We start from the raw sequence: 21,314 nt of genomic DNA on the forward strand, positions 1-21,314 counted from the left end.
TTACATCAAGTTAAACACACAAAGCATCCTATTGAGAGTGATCGTATTTCAGTTAACAGTTTCTGTTCTCAGAATTCACTCTGCGCCTCAAAATAGCAGCGTAATGAGAGACCCTGGGAAACTTGCGGAAAGTTTACTAGATTAATGTAGCGCACTTTTTGTGTTTTGGTTGTTCTGGAAGAACGACCTGGACCATGAGTGGTCAAACGTCATTGGTAACGTTCATACATGTCAACAGTTTATGAAGTTCACAACTCTAACAATTAAAACACACGAGATTAATTAGAAAACATGAGATTCATAAGTTGAGTTTCGAGACTTTGAAAGTAATTTAAAACCAAATCAGTTCAATAAAACTCAGTAACTCAATACAGAGCGTTAATTAAGATAGAAATGTCTATAAATGTTTCATCAAACCTAATAAAACTAACCAATGGGAAAGAGGCTTTAATAAATTCTGCCAACATTTAAAAATATATTGTTAAGGTTCACATGTGGGACGTAATACCAAATAACAGAAACCCCTCATTGTGAGATATGGCTTCAATTTTACAAGCATGAATAAACCAAAGGAGAGAGAGCGTTAGCCTGATATCACGCAAAAAAAAAAAAAAAAAATTAAATAAATAATAATTGGTACACCTTTCAATGTGGCCAGCCTGTGGAGTACTGAGATATCCATCTTCAATGACAAACAGTAAATAACGTTAAAAAGAGGCAGTTGTACATTAAAACAGGTCAAATAACATTTCAGCCGCGAAGGGAGAAGACCGTACAGCGGCTAAGTAACCCAGATTAAGCAAATATCGCCCAAGAGTAATACAGCAAACGGTACACTCTAAAGGGTGGCTTATGCTCTCCAGGCGTGAACACACACTGACTAATGGGTTGCTTCACGGTACCAAAGCTAAATTACATAGCAGCATGCTTTTATTGTGTAACAGACATAGGGGAATTTACAGTGGCTCAATGAAAGACATACTTCCAAAAATCTCTTCTCGTAAGACATGCTACTTGGGAAGAACCACACTTCAGTACAAAGTAGGAGCTTTAGCACCTTTTCATTTAAAGAAAAAGTTTTGAAAGACCAACACACAGGAACTAGGGAGACCGTGCAAGAGCATAACTGAGTGACTGAGAAGAACAGTACTTTTAACAATCAATGCATTAAGAAAATTATGTGTGCTAGAGAGACCAAAACAGAGTGCACCAGTCTCACTCCAAATGGTAATCAAGTGGCCGACACACCACCGTCAGAGGTAATCTAAGCAATTCTGCAAAGTTAAGCATCCTACAAAACACTACGCAGTACTTGAAGACCAGCTCAGCATATAATAAGTCATGTGGTAATGTTAGCGTAGACACAATCGGTAGCTGCACCGGTCAGCGATCCCAAGAAGTGCTACCTTTGGCAGCAGAATAACCGCGGCAGTAAACGGCGTCACTGGGAAGCCAGTAGGAACGTCGTGTACACAAGAACGTGCCCCAAACATCAGTAACAGACTCTGTAAACGCCACCATCCCACCTCACAAGAGGACCCAACAGCCTTATGGTCGCAAGCTCTGCCCCAGCCGCTCTGTCTCGAAGTCCCCCAACAGTCACACAGACTCAAAACCGAGTTCAGATGCACTCGATGGACTCGTAGCGTCTTCTCGTCTCTTACCTTCATGATAACGGGAGTCGATACCTCATTCATCTGACATGGCCCCATAAAACGAGGCGACATCTTTCGCGACGCTTTCCTATCTTGATCGTACCCTCAGAGATCCTTATGATAAAAATTAGATACCAAGCGAAGTAGAGCACATCAGTGTTAGCCCATTAGTGCTACACACCAATTTGGGAATCAATTTCAGAAAACTACAAACACCCAAGTAAAGCATTTGAGCATTCAGTGACCTTCTTTAATATGATAAAACGAAGGGAGATACGTGCATAAGCGTATATAGACAATAAACTAAAATTTGGTTGGCGCATGTTATTTAATAAGCTTGAAATGATGTGTACTTCACAGCACTAGGAAATGTTCTTTTTCAATTAGTTTATGTATTACTCATGCTGCTTCATGTGGTCCCCTAGTCGGATACATAAACAGGAAGTTGCTATGATTTCACTCTCATTGACTTTCGGAAATATTTTTATGGCAGCGGTTTACAAATCAGCTCATATCTCAAACAGTTTGCAACTATTTTTAACTCGCCCAAGCCCCTAGCAGAACGCACAAGCTAGAGATTACAACTTTGGACTTCATTTATTTACGACTATAAGTATCTCTAGTTTGTCGTTCGTGGATTGGTCACGAGGAGATCTTATTAGAACTTTTGAGTGTCAGGGACTAATTTGTGCATGAGTGTATTTCTCCAATATGGTTGGAATTTCTCAAAATCAAAATGACCATTCAGCACGATAACACAAAGAATATCCTATATCCAGTAAGAGCTGTATTTTAACGTAATGAACTTTAGTATCAAGCGATGGTAATGTATTTTAGAACGATTACAGTATGGGCGGATTTTAAGTAAGTGTTGTAAATTGATCACTGTTTCTCAACATTCTCAAATTCAATGAAAAACGATTATAATATTCAACACAAATAGTATTTATTGAAAGCGTTGAAAAGTGTGCTTCATCGTTAATAATAAAAATTCGTTGCGTCATTCTTACGGTTAAATACGAGTACATTACAAGAGATAACAGATCCATGGATTTATATCAGCAAAACTCCTTCCCTTCATTCAGCCGAAATAACAAATAGGCGCTGGTACAATGCAACTACACAATACAAGCAGAGAATCTACATGTTCAAACAGGTAATTACATTTGAAATAAATGATCAAAGATTAAATTAGCAGTTATCAATTCACTGTAAATTAATGTTTTTTTCAGGTAATATAATAATTTACGAAATTTTCAGATCAAAATTTTTTTCTGAATATCCAATCAAATCTGCTGTGTATGTAGGCAAATTTTGTCTTTTACCTGAAAAACAGTTTATCCTTTGCATGATTAATCAGGTGTCCAGTGGAATAGATGCCTTAGACTTGATGTCCACTTGATGGATAAGCAAACAAAGTTAGACTGCTCGTTTTATACGTCACACAGTATGATGTTTACGGTACGACAGTAACCTAAAACTGCCATGGAACATCTACACATACATATATTTCAAATTTTGAAACATATTTCAAGGAATTGAAAGGAAGTTTTTAATGATTATGTGTCTCATATAACGCTGTAATATGATAAATTATTTCTTAGTAACGTTATTCTACATCGTACTAGGTGCTTCAAATCATTAAAAACAAATAAAAGATTTTAGTATTTTATTACAGCTGCTATAATGAAGTCACCTTCAGAAAAGTTGAAGGAAATCGACGGTCAGTTATTTACATTTATCACCGGTGATTATCGCCGTACTATTTACGGTACACTACGAAGTCTGAAACGTGTTTAAGGATTTATACAAACGACAGCAATGTATTCGCGTTAACACGCCACATAGAACTTCCGAATATTCAGGTAAACCTGCGTCGTGCTACACGAAATACAGTGTGTAATACATATTTTGCACGCTACTTCTTTTGTTTTAGTGTCTCTGAAATGTTACGGTTGATGATAAGTAAGCCGTATCATCAATATTATTGCTCTAGCCGTTGGTAATACATTACTTTGTAAGAATTAGCAAGCTATATCAGCATTCATAATCGAAGAAAACACGTGAGTAGCAAAGAATTAACCTTACGCTTTATTCATATATCCTTCTATCATGTTCTATGGGCGCATGCTATCAGGGAACGACACTATTTTCAGAATTAGGAATAGCTCCTATGGTTATTTGCCAATGTAATTGGAAATAACAATCCATTTTTAATTTACTACTTTTAAAAACATTTCTGGACCCGTAAATGCATTTCTCAGCTCGAAATTGATTAAATATGGAAGGAAATTATTGTTGTTGTCTATAAGTAAACTACGCCTTGGTAACTGAAAAGTCAACTTGTTTGACCCAGGCTCAACGACCAATACCGCCAGGGACATTTCCACTGAAGTAGGGCACAGAAGGGGTCCACTCAACTTCGTGGCGCCAATTGAGTAGCTGCCTAAGTGACAAGCAGCTTGTCCTCAGTCTCAAAATCTGCGAACAGCCCGGCCAAGTGGCCCCGTGCCCCTCCACACAACTTCAGAAGTTCTCCGCAGACAGAGGAGGACTCAGCGCTTGTCCAGCACCGAATCGTTCACCACGGCCGCAGCGTGAAGTTGGCAATTAAGCCGTTAAAACAGTAACATTTCTGTGAAGCGCAATGACAAAATATGAATTTAGCTACACCAAAGGCCTCATACTAAACTGGATATGTTCCCAATCAACGCATTTTTTCTATACTTCATCATCTCATGAATAAGATCGCATACATTGCACCACTTTCAACATTTTGCTGCCTTTAATAAAATCTAATATGTATTTTGTTAATATAATACTAGTACTGTGTAAACCATTCTCGTAGATACATTTACCGAAAATATCAAAAATTAATTTTCTTCAGTTTGAATGATACTGGTCCAAAGTGGTACAACTTCGAGGCGGGTCCTCTAAATTGTACCATTGATACTGTAAATCGTACCGCTAAAGAGTTTCCCAGCTATAGGGAGAAATAAAGACATTTTACGAGTATTTCGAACATTTATTTTCACTTTTAAGACGTTACCTTACGAATTAGAATTCTTCATTCATAACCTAACTGCCTGAATAATAAAGCTGTCAGTTTATGTGTGAATCAATTTGTCAGACGCTTGGTTGCCATAAGCTGAAATTGCTTTAAGAAATGCGACATCTATTAGTTGAACCCTACGAATGGTGCGTGGAGGCAATCAAAATGTGATTGAGAGGTCATCTCTAACTTAAATTATAGTTTGCACATTTCTTATATGTATGTCATTGTTGTTGTTGTGGTCTTCAGTCCTGAGACTGCTTTGATGCAGCTACTCTATCCTGTGCAAGCTCCATCATCTCCCAGTTCTTACTGCATCATACATCCTTCTAAATCTGCTTAGCGTATTCATCTATTGGTCTCCGTCTACGATTTTTACCCTCCACGCTGCCCTCCAATGCTAAAATTGTGATACCTTAATGCCTCAGAACATGTTCAACGAACCGGTCCTTTCTTCTTTTCAAGTTGTGACACAAGCTCCTATTCTCCACAATTCTATTCAATACCTCGTCATTAGTTATGTGATCTACCCATCTAATATTCAGCATTCTCCTGTAGCACCACATTTCGAAAGCTTCTATTCTCTTCTTGTCCAAACTATTTATCGTCCACGTTTCACTAACATACATGGCTACACTCGATACAAATACTTTCAGAAATGATTTCCTGGCACTTAAATATATACTTGATGTTAGTAAATTTCTCTTCTTCAGAAACGCTTTCCTTGCCATTGCCAGTCTACATTTTATATCCTCTCTACTTCGACCATCATCAGTTATTATGCTCCCCAAATCGCAAAACTCCTTTACTACTTTAGTTGTCTCATTTCATAATCTAATTCCCTCAGCATCACCCGACTTAATTCGATTACATTCTATTATCCTCGTTTTGCTTTTGTTAATGTTCATCTTTTACCCTCCTTTCAAGACACTGTCCATTCCGTTCAACTTCTCTTCCAAGTCCTTTGCTGTCTCTGACAGAATTACAATGTCATCGGCGAACCTCAAAGTTTTTATTCCTTCTCCATGGATTTTAATACCTACTCCGAATATTTCTTTTGTTTCCTTTACTGTCTGCTCAATATACAGATTGCATAACATCTGAGAGAGGCTACAACCCTGTCTCATTCCCTTCCCAACCACTGCTTCCCTTTCATTGCTCTTCACACTTATAACTGCCATCTGGTTTCTGTACAAATTGTAAATAGCCTTTCGCTCCCTGTGTTTTACCCCTGCCACCATTAGAATTTGAAAAAGAGTATTCAAGTCAACAGTGTCAAAAGCTTTCTCTAAGTCTACAAATGGTAGAAACGTAGGTTTGCCTTTCCTTAATCTCTCTTCTAAGATTAGTCGTAAGATCAGTATTGCCTCAAGTGTTCCAATATTTCTACGGAATTCAAATTGATCCTCCCCGCGGTCCGCTTCTACCAGTTTTTCCATTCGTCTGTAAAGAATTAGCGTCAGTATTTTGCAGCTGTGACTTTCTAAACTGATAGTTCGGTAATTTTCACATCTGTCAACACCTGCTTTCTTTAAGATTGGAATTATTATATTCTTCTTGAAGTCTGAGGGTATTTCGCCTGTCTCATACATCTTGCTCACCAGATGGTAGAGTTTTGTCAGGACTGGCTCTCCCAGGGCCGTCAGTAGTTCTTATGGAATGTGGTCTATTCCCGAGGCCTTGTTTCGACTTAGGTCTTTTAGTGCTCTATCAAACTCTTCACGCAGTATCCTATCTCCCATTTCATCTTGTTCTACATCCTGTTCCATTTCCATAATATTGTCCTCAAGTACATTGCCCGCGTATAGTGCCCCTATATTCTCCATCCATCTTTCTGCTTTCCCTACTTTGCTTAGAACTGGGTTTCCATCTGAGCTCATGATATTCATACAAGTGGCTCTCCTTTCTCCAAGGGTCTCCTTAATTTTCCTGTAGGCAGTATCCATCTTACCCCTAGTGAGATAAGCTTCTACATCGTTACATTTGTCCTCAAGCCATGACTGCTTAGCCATTTTGTACTTCCTGTCGACCTCATCTTACTGAATTTTTATATTTTCTCCTTTCATCAATGAAATTCATAAATTCTTCAGTTACCCAAGGATTTCTACTATCCCTCGTCCTTTTACCTACTTGATCCTCTGCTGCCTACACTACCCAAGAGGACGCCATCATCATTTAACCATAACGTAAAGCTGCATGCCCTCTAGGGAAATTACGGCTGTAGTTCCCCTTTGCTTTCAATCTTTCGCAGTATCAGCACAGCAAGGCCGTTTTGGTTAATGTTACAAGACCAGATCAGTCAATCAGCCAGACTGTTGCCTCTGCAACTACTGAAAAGGCTGCTGACCCTCTTCAGGAACCACACGTTTGTCTGGCCTCTCAACAGGTACCCTCCGTTGTGGTTACACCTACGGTACGCCCATCTGTATCGCTGAGGCACGAAAGCCTCCCCACCAACGGCAAGGTCCATGGTTAATCGGGGTGGGGGGGGGGGGGGGGAGGGAGGGATGTATGGCATATCCGCCTGAAATTAGTAACAACTTTCCGTAGGACTCACATCTTGCAGTCTCTATAAAGTTAACAAGTAATTCACTAGTCATGCAGTCACAGCCGGAAATAGAAAATATGGTGCCAGATGCATTTCCTGCATTTAAATCATCAGTTAATCGTTTCTTTCTAATTGCAGCATTGAAGAATCATACACGTCAGAAGTACTTAAAAAAAAATTTCATCTGGTATTTGCTACCCCTTCTGCACTATTGGTGCTTTCGACTTTTATGTTCCATGCATACTCTATTTTCGTCCGTATTGCATATACGCATACACTGAGAACCTTGTTTATTAATTAATTATAAATAACTTGAAAAAAATTCATCATGGCTTCTTTGTTGAAGTGAAATGCGCTAACTTCAGAAGTAGTTTCTGACTGGGGCCCAGATAACTCAGGATGCACACATATGGAGCAATAATAATATTTTTATCTATCATCCCAATGTTAAATTTAATTCTAGTCTCATTTGGTTCTGGCAAGTCTGCTCAGTAACATCCAAACATCTGAATTACAACTGTGTGGCCCATCACCTCGTAAGTAAAAAATTAATTATTATTCGTATGATAAAGCTTTAAACGTCCCCTATATACTCTTTTTGATACACAACTGCCAGCTAATATGCTCACGAGTGTGTGTTTAACTGAAGTAGTGCAGCTTAGGAAGTTCAGTAAAACAATATTTGAAAAATAAAATTATAGATTTACAGTAATCTGTTTCGTAGCGTGTTCAAACAAAATGTGCGAAATTCAAACTTCTCGAAATATAATCCATAAATAGGCCTTACTTATTTATTTTATTACAATTGGTAGCACTGTTAATTATACAACCATTACGACAAATCAGTTGTTAAAACATGCAAAATGAACGTTGTCTTAGAATCAATGGGTAGAAGTTATTAGAAAGTTGGTGGAACTTTTTATAATATGACATCATTATTTTTACGCTTACACAGAGAGGAAGGCGACTTTTAATCTTCCTGTGCTATGTTATCACTGAAAAAGAGTAGACACAAGGTGTATAAATTGACTTCATATAAATCTAAGTGCACAGATTCTTACCTTCACAAACAAATATTTCGTTTCTTAGATCTGAAAATAAACTTGAACCACTCCACGGCAGACTTGTCAAAAGCATGTCGAAATGGTCAAGTACAACACTTACATACAACCTAAAACGCATTCCACCCAACACGGCACATCTTCATGAAGGTAGTTCGCTAGATGTGTGAGTGGACCACTTTAATAGGCGGTAAATTTAATACAACTCTATGCTAACAGTGAAACTGAAATTGATTATCAACACCGGACACAATACAGCACAAAATAAAAAAAGAAATTTACGAAATTTCTTCTGCGACCTGAAGATTATTACTGACATGTAATAGATAACTCTTTATATCATACCAACATTGCTAGTGTTGGAGATGATGTGGAGGAACACATTAAAACGGCAATTTATAAAGTATATCACATCTGGTGGTTGGTTCTAATTGAGAATCCAAACGATGTGTTAACATGTCTAAAGAAGACATATTGCCCAACACGCTCCTTTTCATGAAACGTTAATGCTTCAGTTACGAAGTTTGTACGTCTGCAAAGATTACTTCTCTCACGCTACAGAAACGTATGCAACGTGTAGTTTTTGGGATAGGCGACAGGCCATAACTCAGTATTTGTAACTGATACGCACCTAGTAACACTACCATAGACGTATTGCCGCCCTGTTGTACACCTACGTCCAGTAAGAGGTAACTCTGGCGTCTTCGTTAATTGCTAGTTCTTTGACAAAAAAAAAAGATGTGGTGTATAATTCACATACCTAAACGAAGTTATGGTTTGACGCAAGAGATTTGTCCAGTAACTCGTGTTACACTGATTGGATGCCACACTCTTCTTTGCGCGTTACGGACAGACAATTGATGTTAATGCTGAAGATTTTAGGTAAATTCAACAAGCAGTTACTTCCTTGCCCTGTGTGTAATTCTCGATTCAATCATACAAACTGTCAACCATATGTTCGTACGATCTCGATCTGCACGGAAGATGGCAATCCGGTCAACGGACAACCATACCAACGATGGTAGGTCATCTATGAAACGAGGTACTGTCTGCCAGGTATCCTACAAGATTTTCTGCGGCGGAAGGTCTTAGAAAGTTCGAAAACAGGACAGTTGCATATTGATGTGGCCCGATACTTTGTGTGAATCATTTGGTAGTTTGTGGTTTCCCGGATGAGGTGAGAGTCTATAGAGATCGATACCGTATCCCGAAAACCCGGCCAGGACCGACCACGTGTGACTTCAGAAGAGAGGACCGGCATTTGGCTGCAAGGAAACGATACTACCGCTTTCGTATTGCACGGCAACTGGAATGTGAGCTCGCAGCATCGGATGGACGTGTTGTATCTAGGTAAACAGTGTGCAGAAGACCCTTCTTTTCGGAGCCTTCAGTATGTCTATCTCTGACGCGTCTTCACAGTACGGAACTTCTAGAGTGGAGTCATCAACGTGCCACCTCGGCAGTTTAACAGTTTGCCAATGTTGTTTTCACTGATGAATCCCGATTCCCTCTGGAGAGTAATTCTCGATGGACTCACGTGTAGAATGAACGTGGAACATGATTTCGGGACAAACGCGGTGTGAAAAGAGACCGGTATCGAGGAAGATCCCTAATGGTGTGTGCATGGATTTTGTTTACCACTCGAACCCCTATTCATGAAATTTTACGGTTGACTGAGCAAGCTTTAACTGCTGTCAGGTATCGTGACGACATCTTGGGGCCTCATCTGCGCTAGCTGCGAGGTGAGGTGGGCCCAGCCTTCGTACTGATAGACGGTAACGTTCGACATTATAGAGCACCGGTGATGTTTTCTTGAAAACGGGAGATACAGCACGCATGACCTGGCCTTCTCGCTTTCCCTCTCTGAATCCCATAAAGCATGTCTGGAATGCACTAGGGAGAGTGCTTGTATCACGTCAGCATCCATCAACCACCCCTCAAGATTTAGAGCAGCTCTGCAGAAAGAATGGGCGTTATTGACTCAACATGAGACCGATGACTACACTCACGTCATGCCCCATAACTGTCATGCCTGTACTGTAGCCAGGGTATTTACACCCAGTACTGTGCAGTTAAACCAGTTCTCGGAATGTGTGTGAAAATCAGTTAAGTTGAAAAAAACACTTTTGTCTACCACTATGTATGTTGGAGTTGTTTACGTTCTGAATTCTTTGCATAGTTTCTACTTGACTATCACCTGTTTACGCAGTTTTGTGGCAAAATAACCTTTGCAAAACTTCCATTTGTTGCTTTACTGTAACTGTCAAAGGTGCTGTAACCTAAGTTATCGATAAAACATGTCCTGTATAATTAGAAAGTAAGTAGTTTTCAAGATCATTCTCTTCACTTGGCACGGCTTATAGTGTCTCGGTACTAGGATATTTGGATACTGGAAGTGAAACACGTAAAATCAATAACAATAAAACCTAAACTGTATGGCTGTATAATTTTTCCAGACATCCTTTAATGGCCTGTCCTAATCATCTGATTAACTCGGCTAAGACCAATACGTTACATGCAAAATCGTCTGTGCTACTAGCCAAAGAAATATACAGTGATCGGGACATGTCAACACTAAGCTGGTCAGTCGCAACGTCGGTGACAACGGTAGTGTTGCACGTTCGTAAGACAAAGTCATCAAAGAGAGTAGTGTAGTCGGAAGTGCCCCAGGGAAGTGTGATAGGAGAGCTATTACTTTCAATATGAATAAATGATTTGGCTGACAGTGTGGGCAGCAATCTGAGGTCGTTTGCTGATGTGTACAACAAAGTGTCGAACACGAGTGACTGTAGAATGATGAAAGATACTTAGACCAAACTTGTAATTTGTGTGATGATTGACAGCTGGAGCCTAAATGTAGAAAAACGCAAGTTAATGCCGATGAGTGGCAAAAACAGACCTGCAATATTCAGATATAGCATTATTAGTGTCCTGCTTCAGAGAACAACGTCGTTTAAATATCTGATCATAACGTTGCAAGCGATTTGAAACGGAACGAGAGGGTGAGGAGTGTGGTAGGGAAAGCATGTGGTCAACTTTAGTTCATTGGGATAATTGTTGGTAAGTACTGATCATCTGAAGAAGACCGCATGTGTACACTAGAGTGACTTATTTTGTGGATATTGCTCGAGTTTTTGGGATCCGCACCAGGTCGGATTAAAGGAAAATGTCAAAGGAGCTCAAACGCGGCCTCCTAGTTTTCTTAGCGGTAGGTTCGAGCAACACGCCAGTGTTACGGAGATGCTACCGGAACTGAAACGGGAATCCCTGTAGGGTACGCGGCAGTCTTTTCATGGTAAACTATTGATAAAATTTAGAGAACTGCCATTAGAAGCTAACTGCAGAACGCAGTACTATAATGCTGCCTCCATTATGCATTTCGCAGAAGGAACAAGAAGAAGAGATTCGAGATTTTAGGGCTCTCCCTTGTTTGTCTAAGAATGGAACAGGAAAGGAAGCGGCTAATAATGGTACAGAACAACCACCGATAGGCACCGTACGGGGGCGTGCGGAGTACAAATGTTTATGTAGATGTACGACTTTAATGCAGATTAATTGTCTTCCAGACAATTCAGTATACCGTTTCACCTAATAAGTTTCATTCTAGATTAATCATTTGAACTAGAGCTCAAAACGACGACGAGCTTTAAACTGCTCTCTAATAGACCATGTAAACTTGTGTCAGGTCCCCGGTAACAAAACGAAGGACAGGGTCAAGGTACAGGCTACTGTTTAATGAATGAATACGTGCTGTACCTGTAACAGTGTGGTGTGCTGCAACGTGAACTCCGCAGAACAGTCTATACATCACTGTGTCGATCTTTGCCAATTGTCACTTAATTTCAGGGCGTCGATATCCCTCCAAAATACTTTCAGACACTCCATTGTAGAACCACATATTGCAATGTGATATCCCTACGAAATGTGAGTGTGCTATTTTCTTTAACGTATTCGAAGTATAGTGTGCCTATGTATGTTATGCCTTCAGTACAAATTCTCTGCCTCCGTAGCGTAGCGGTAGCATTACCGCCTACCACGCAAAGATCCCGGGTTCGTTTCCCGGCAGGGGACTGGATGTTGTGAGTCCTTTATCATCATTTTCATCATCACTGACTCGCAAGTCGCCGATGTGGCGTCACCTAAAAAGAACTTGCAATACGGCGGCTGAATTCCCCAGATTGGGGCTGCCGGTAAACAATGCCGTACTATCGTTTCCACTTTCTTCCAGTTCAAATTCCTTCGTTATTTAACTCCATTTGATTTACTGTCATTAATTCCGTAATGGTTGGCCCCTCCGTCTGATTTGAGACCCCACAGGGTGAGAATGTGAAAATATTTGGTTGTAACCTCTACCAGATGACGTAATAAGAATGTTAACTTTTTCTGTATACAGACAATGAACGATGATATTTAATGTATCTCTCTAATACATTCAGTTCATCTCTGGTCTCTGCACGCAAAGTCAGACTGAAAGTGGATGATTTAAAACTTCATATACTTCGTCTTTACTCCAACTAATTGGTGTAAAATATCTTTATACCTCATTCCAATAATTGTACCTTTGTGCTCAGGAACCACAGGAACTGCTTTGGACATGTTATATCAGTGTACCATTTCCAAACCAGCAGTATCATTACACACTTATCACTGCTGTCGATGCAAACGCTTTCTAATACACACAGTGAGTTGATTATGATTTACACTCATCTTCAGAAGAAAAAACAGAACACACTGAACGACTGGAGACAGGGTGTTTATATTTACAGTACATGTACGTTAGTACGTTCTGCAGAAAGGATTAGCTTTTCAATCACCAGCGTTAAGAATGTGTTCTGTTACCACAGTGACTGCCATGGGCCCAGATAACTTTTTCCGTGCCTGATGGCATTCAATCGTGTGTAAGACGCGAATGACGCCTTGTGGTATGGCGATCCGTTCTGCATTCACCTGGTTACAGAGTTCATCCGTGGTGGTTTGCACTGAGTCGCAGCACTGCAACCGTCGATTCTTCATATCCTACACATATTCGACAAGACTAGTGATCTGGCGGGCCAGGACAAAAGTCTGACATCGTGTGACACCAAGAAGGCACGTCTTTGTACACCAACATGGCGGTGCATTGTCTTGCTGAAAAATGTCGTCTGGGATATTATGCACAAAGGGTATGGTTACAGGTTGCCGAAGGTGATTCACGTAGGTCACTTGTCACAGTACCATGAACACGGCTCGTCTTGCGCTAGCGTTCTCGCTTCCCGCGCACAGGGTCCCGGTTTCGATTACCGGCGGGGTCAGGGATTTTGTCTGCCTCGAGATGACTGGGTGTTGCGTGTCTCTCATCATCATTCACTCGCAAGTCGCCGTAGTGGCGTTAAAGAACTTGTGAAGCGGTGGCCGAACCGCCCCGCGAGGGGTCTCCCAGCCACCAATGCCATACGCTAATTATTATTGTGGAGACGAACCAACTGTGGTTTGTCGTTGTACTCAATAGTATCCCACGCCATAAGGCCTGGAGTTGGTGCTGTGCGTCTTGCGCGAATGCAGCGCCGTGCTGCAGCCCTCCCTGTCTGCGGCGAACAAAAATGTGGCCATTATTTTCATACAAACAGAACCTGGATACGTCCAAAAACAGTATCTGATGCCATTTATTTCCTCAGTGACGTCGTTCCATACACCATTGTCGTCTAGCATGTTTCAGCACATTCGTCAAAGGTAGGCGGAGAAGTGGACGACACGCACGTAGCCCGTGCCATATTAAACAGCGGCGGACTGTCAACTGTCATAAGTGTACTATGTGTTACACTGTTGCGCAGATCCTAGGAGGACATAAATATTTCCTGCAATGCCATTCCGATGAGGCATCATTCTTCGCTGGGTGGTGCAACCTGACCCGTTGGTGGTGTTGCAAGGCCTTCCGTGAACCATTCTTGCGCTGCCAAATTATTTCGTCCCACACAAGCAGCAATTGCCTGGATGGGTTCATCACAGTCTCTCATGCTAATAATGCGCACCCTTTCAAACTCACTGATTTGACGGTACGGCTCGCGCACACGTCTGTGAGGCATCCTGCACGTCTATTCAAGTGACACTGAATTCTTACCTTCGGTTTATAGAGACAACGAGAATCGGAAGCACATAATACCGGTAGGTGGTCTTGCTCCGCGATATCAACTATGTTGACCTGGCAACCGCTGACCGACTTGTTTCAAATACTAACCTTTTCTTCAGAACATACTACATTACAGCTCCTGTGCATATGAAAGTCATCTCTCTAATCGTTCAAGACGCTCTGCTATTTTCTGAACGTCAGTGTAGTACAGACACATTCTAAAATGAAATTTTTTGTACATATTTCAGAGGATGTACGAAACTTAATTACGTTTAATTATATACACAATATATTTAAGTTGCTTTATCTACCACCAGTATAAAGCATAATGCCATGTATTAAAAAATCAAGTCACGTATTAAAATAGAGATTGACTTAAACGTGGCCAGAACGGGACTGTTTTACGACGTTAATAACATTCATTTCACAATATTCATTTTTGTCACTGCACAATGATAACTGTTCCGGTAGGAAGAATGTGAGGTGAGCGGTGAGACGCTGGGCACATTAAATCCAAAGACATAGTTTAATATCTTTTATTAAACGTTAACTAAAGTACACTTGACGCAAAGCAATACAGCATTAATCGCGACGGAAAATTGAATTTGGAAGCAATGGTTATTTACTTGGTTAGGTAAAAGGTGCTAAGGCACAGATTGAGGAAAACAAGTTTTCTCTAAAAATCACCGTAATACATTTCTGTATTTCAATCGACTGGCCTTTAATAAATTGTAAATACAATACCATCACATTTACTCATATTCAGGTACACGATAGTACCAAAAAAGCCGGCATAACACAGACACACCGCTGCTTCCACGGCCCCACAGACCGCAGCAGAGGTATGAATACAATAAAATAAGGAAAAATGTTGAAATATTGAATTAAGCGGTTCTCAATTCTAGTCAAGTCCCACAAGTAACGATTAATTGCGATAATGGTCAGATGCCCATTTCGCAACCATAAGGAAATATCTTCAGGACGAACATCATCGTAAAGACAAATCTTGAATGTACCCACTTGAAGTAAGCTTGAATAGGCCTGACCCGTAATGAGACGCAATTTGTTTCAAGCAGTCGGTGCGGCAGACAGATGATAGAGCACAATAGTCACTTATAATAACGGCTAAGGAAACTTTACATATGAGGGACACCAGTAATCAGTATGGTGTATTGAGTTACACTATTTAAAAGGCGCAGTATAGAATTTTATTTTTCGGGTGCATAAACTAAACGAGGATCATAGCATTGTTTACCTCAAGCAGAATGATTTCAGAGACAATTTTAAGTCACGTAAGAGGCTATTCACAGTAACCGCCATCTGACAGTTTGAAGTTTGAGGAATGTTAGTGATCCAATTTCGTAACAACACAACTGGCAGCAGTCATAAAGTGATGCCAATAAACCTATCAGTAAGATTTCTGTCTAACACAAGATTAAGAAATTTGAAGAGTTATTTACAGTAGACAACCTTTGAAATGTGAGGGTCACAACAGTATGTGAACAAGTCAGGTGGAAGGAAACGAGCCTTAATGGAAACAAGTAATGACCTACTTACGAAAACACGGTCCCTGAGGGTCACAAAGTTTACTCACATGCACCAGCTAATAATTTACCTTAATACCTGCCTTAGGGCAAGCCTAAATTTACGCTAGTAAGTGGTTGAAAAGTAATTCACCTTTCGAGATAGTGGCAGCCTCAACAGATAAATAGCAACAAACATACAGACTGCAAGACTATTAGTTCAAGATCTCCATAGTAACATAAATTACAGACACGAAGAAAGCAACTCACTAATCTTCGAAATTGACTGTACCAAACGGTATAGTCCACACAAAAATACGCAAAAAATATAACCGCTAGCCACAATGACAAGCATATTATGACAGCAAAACGGTTCAATAAACCTTGAACTGCTACAGAGGGCTCCGCAATTTCTGTTTTATATGTACACAATTATTACACCACATGATGAGGATACTGAACCATTACAGACCGACTAAATCCATAATTCTACAATTCCCCAAAAAGTGCATTCGTGAGCGAATCGACGGTGAGGTCGCTCAACGGACTTCAATGCAAACTTGAGATTCACAACTGACCCCGCATCTCCCAGTCTCAGCTGCTGCTGCCGTCGGCACTTCAGAGGCGAAAATATGAACATAAAACATCCACGGTCTTGCATTGGAGATAATGCACCGACTCAGCTGTTTAGACTCACAGAGAACTTCTGATCCACATGCAACTGCCCTCACTCGGCTTGTGCAGACGAACTTCGAAGTTCCGCTATCACTAACGGTACTGTCATTTCGCGAACTGCCAGCAACTACAGATAATCAAGCGTGACTCTATACCAATACTAACCTACATCAATATAGTTGATGTACGACACAATAACTATTTCTAGGAAGAAAATTGTTTAATTTATTGCCTATCGTGAACGTTCCTTAGCATACATGACGTAAGCGGTGAAATCCAACGTAGAACGGCACATATTCGGTGCCACTACAATATGTTATTTCACACAAGAAAAAATGTGTTAAAATGGCTCTGAGCACTATGGGACTTAACTTCTGAGGTCATCAGTCCCTAGAACTTACAACTACTTAAACCTAACTAACCTAAGGACGTCACACACATCCATGCCCGACGCAGGATTGGAACCTGAGACCGTAGCGATCGCGCGGTTCCAGGCTGTAGCGCCTAGAACCGCTCGGCCACTCCCGCCGGCCTCACACGGGGAAACTGCTGAAGATGTGTTAACATATAATAATGAAGCACCTCGTATATACTCAGACATATGACTTCAAATCACAGCTAAGTTTCCAAATCGAGTCGTGGTCTACAAGGAGTTGGGATATTAAAAGAAGAACTTAAAAGGTGTGAATATGTAGATCCATCAGAAGATCTGTTACTGATATGTGATGAACACAGGTATTCACTACAAAACGACGGAACATAATAAATAGTATTACCCAAAAATTACTTGAAGAATCTGTGAAACGTTGCAGAACGTATCCTGACAGCTACTAAACGTTTCTGCCATAGAACATAATCTGGGTTAATTCGATTAGGTGACCCCTAATTTGAGAATGAGCAGGTCTTGTCAGAGTTATACTTACAACATAAAGATGCTGGCACCGAGATTAAGTACAGAGTTGTTGCAACTAAGCTTTCACTACTTGTGAGTGTACACGGAAACCACATGCGTACTAGACTCTTTAGGAATAATATTCGGACTAAGCACTGTAGGATTTGCATTGATAGCATTGTTAGTGTCTTTATTTGCCGTTAGGCACCGGTACTGGTGTGGTGACGTAGGGTAGAAACACAAGCATCAATGTGCATTACAACTGCAGTCAACATAAGTGAGGTCAAGGCGTGCAAGGCTCCACCCCTAAAGCTATTTTACCAAACCGACAGCAATAATTCTGCTGCGTTTTGCGAATATCGAAGCGGGGAAATGCGTGGAGGTCCTACTTGCATACCGGGACTGAAGAACATGGTTCTGAAAGTCGACTTAACTTGCAATAGTTGAATTTTTCTTGGCAGACACCACCGAACAATTTGCGCCAAAAAATTTTTAAGAAGATACTCTTGCCATGGCTGAGAATGCTAGATGCAATGTCAGATCCTCAGTCACTGAACTCAGTTGTGTCACGAAAACTGAACGTTCGATGGTCCACCGTTCAAAAATGTTCTGTAATCAGTTCTGAAATGGTGTCTCTAGCGCGGTTCCGTGCTGTCGAGGATGATGACGGCAGTCAAATTAAACAACCTTTGTAACCGTGAACGTAAAAGTCGTACGCATAAAACTGATTTTAAAGTTCCATTTTCCTACGATCACAGGTTTGTCATGGGGTGGCGGGTCCTCAATTATTGAAAATATAGTTATAACCACAAGAACATCCTTAGTGAGTTTTCTGAATCCTTGTGAGAAATCATCCCGTTTTACCTATTTCCATTGTTGCCAAAGGTTTTACACAGCGTCGACGACGTAGTACAAGATTACGGTAAACTACAGAAAGAACCTTTTACAATTGTGTTAGTTGTAATGAAGTGCAGGGCGTGTATACTTTAACATATTTTTAAAAGCTTTACTTAATACTAAGAAGATCAAGTGACCAGACTGGATTTCTCTCCGGAGCTGAATCGCTCGCAGCTGGTGATTCTAACTCGGCAGTTACAAGTGATTTATGAGGACAAAGTTAATAAGTTACAGGGCGCTCCCTTTCTATTTTATTGGTGGTGGCATCGCGTGCGTTACTGCAATCGATAGTCGCTTATTTCCGCATCCTGAGGCGATAATTCTTCTATAGAGAGTCAGTGTTATTTTCATACTTCAGTTAGACTCCACCTTATACCACCGTCATATGGCTACGGGGTAGGGTGGGGGAGGGGAGACCCAGGACGTATATCACATCTACTTCGGCTGTCCTCGACACAGAAGTAAATCTGACTAGCTGATCACGGAGCTCGCCCGTATGCATCAACTACTTCCTTCTCTTGAGATGACCATGTTGTTCACAAAGGATGTTGTTGTTGTGGTCTTCAGCGAGACGGCTGGTTTCATGGAACTCTTCACGCTACACCATCCTGTGCCAGCCTTTCCACCTCTTAATGACTACAAAAGCTACATCCTTTTGAACCTGCTTTCTATATTCATCTCTTGCTCTCTCTCTACGGCTTCCAACACACCCCACCCCATAATTCCCCTCAAATTCAAAAATTGCAATGCATTGGTGTCTCAGAATGTGTCCTATTAACTGGTCCCTTCCTTTACTCAAGTAGTGCCACTAATTTGGTTTCTCCCCAACTCTATTCATCACCTCCTCACTAAGTATGTGATTTACTAATTTAATCTGTAATAATCTTCTGTAGTACGACATTAAACAAGCGTCTATTCACTTTCCCTATTCACTTTTTATCGTCTGTGATTCCCTTCCCTTCATGGCTACACCCCAACAACCACTTTCAGAAAATACTTACCAAAACTTAAGTCTATATTCGAGGGCAACAAAGAGCTGTCATGCCAGCAGGCGTCTAACAGTAATTACACAGGGTCTTTAGCAGGGCGTATCGCAGTAGATAAACGATGAATCTGGCCTTTGGGTGCAACGTTCCTTTCGTAAACATTTCGAGATTCAACCATGATATTCAGTTCTGGCCTATGGAACAACTTTCCGAACTACCGAAACGTCGAACATTCGGGTAGCGGTGTTCAGGCAAGCCATCGCCGTTCGTCACGTAAACGTGCCTTAAGCTGACAACAGTTAAAATATCGAATTTACGATAATACACACGTAAAAAAAAATATCACCTCGGTTCCGAGAGCTCCGTAACCTGTACAGAAAATTAGAATAGAGATCGACATAAACATCATTGACGCTCTATTAATTGCTCATGAAAACCTCACATTGCATGTTGTGCCACCATACAGCGTGAACTTCAGAGGTGGTGTTCCAGATTACTGTACACACCAGTTGAACGCATCTTGCTTTGATGCATGCCTGTATTCGTCATGGCATAAGTTCATCAAGGCATTGTTGACCAGATTGTACCACTCCTCGTGAGTGGTTGGTGGGTCATGTCGTCATAAACAGCCCTTTTCAATCTATCCCAGGCATGTTAGATAAGGTTCATGTGTGGAGAACATGCTGGCTACTCTACTCGTGGAATGTCGTGATCTTGAAGGAAGTCATTCACAAGATCTGCACGACGGGGGAGCGACTTGTCGTTCGTGAAGACGAATGCCTCGCCAATATGCTGCCGATAGCGTTGCACTTTCGGTCGGAGGATAGCATTCACGTATCGTTAAGCCGTAACGGCGCCTTCCATGACCACCAGCGGCGTACGTCGGGACCACTTAGTGCCACCCCAAAACAGCAGGGAACCTCCACCTTGCTGCTCTCGCTGGACAGTGTGTCTAAGGCGTTGAGCCTGAGCGGGTTGTCTCCAAGCACGTCTCCGTCGATGGTCTGGTTGAGGGCATATGCGACACTCATCGGTGAAAAGAAAGTGATGCCAATCCTGACCGGTCCATTTGGCATGTTGTTGGGCCCATCTGTACCGCGCTGCATGGTGTTGTGGTTACAACATGGACCTCACCGTGGCCGTCGGAAGTGAAGTTGAACAACATGCAGCTTATTGCGCACAGTCTGAGTCGTAACACGACGTCCTGTGGCAGCATGAAAAGCATTCTTCTACGTGGTGGGAACCGAAGTGATGAAAACTTATGTTTGTGTTTCCTGAAGTCCTCCAGAAGAAACTGGGTAAAACTCCTCGATTATTGTTTAGTCGTGAATGTTCGTCATTTGCCATATATAGTATTTCTTAAATAAATAATTGTGGTGACTCGTGTAAAATATTCAGTTTTCTTTCGCTATTATTTCGTTTGTTATTCAAATATAAATTCGTCAAAACATTTCGGAACACACCGTACCTTGTTAAAGGCGGGATATTTAACGCATTATGCTTAGAAAGACTGAAAAACCTAGTATCTCCAATATAATTTTGCTAGATAAACTTTCTGCAGTCAAATAGGTTGGAAATGTGGGAAATATTTCACTTATTTTAGGATTTAAGTTTCTAGTGACTGTAGCACTTTGGCATCATTTCCTTTTTTAAGTGCATAGAATTCTCTGCAAATATGATTACTGCAACTTTTCCCTGCACCAGTTCGAAGGCGGCTACTATTCATAAAAAATAACAGTGTTTCCCATTCTCTGCAGAATCGCGAAGTACTTAGTATCTGAGCACTTTTATTTCAGTTTCTGTTTATGTAGTAGAAATACATTATGTATTGGGTAATATGTTTGAACTGAAGATGATACTTTGCTGTATTGAACTACTCGATGTGCAGTTGGGCGATTCTTGTGCTCCATGCATCATAA

This window comes from Schistocerca gregaria, chromosome 3 (genome assembly GCF_023897955.1).
Source record: "Schistocerca gregaria isolate iqSchGreg1 chromosome 3, iqSchGreg1.2, whole genome shotgun sequence".
Classification (NCBI taxonomy): Eukaryota; Metazoa; Arthropoda; class Insecta; order Orthoptera; family Acrididae; genus Schistocerca; species Schistocerca gregaria.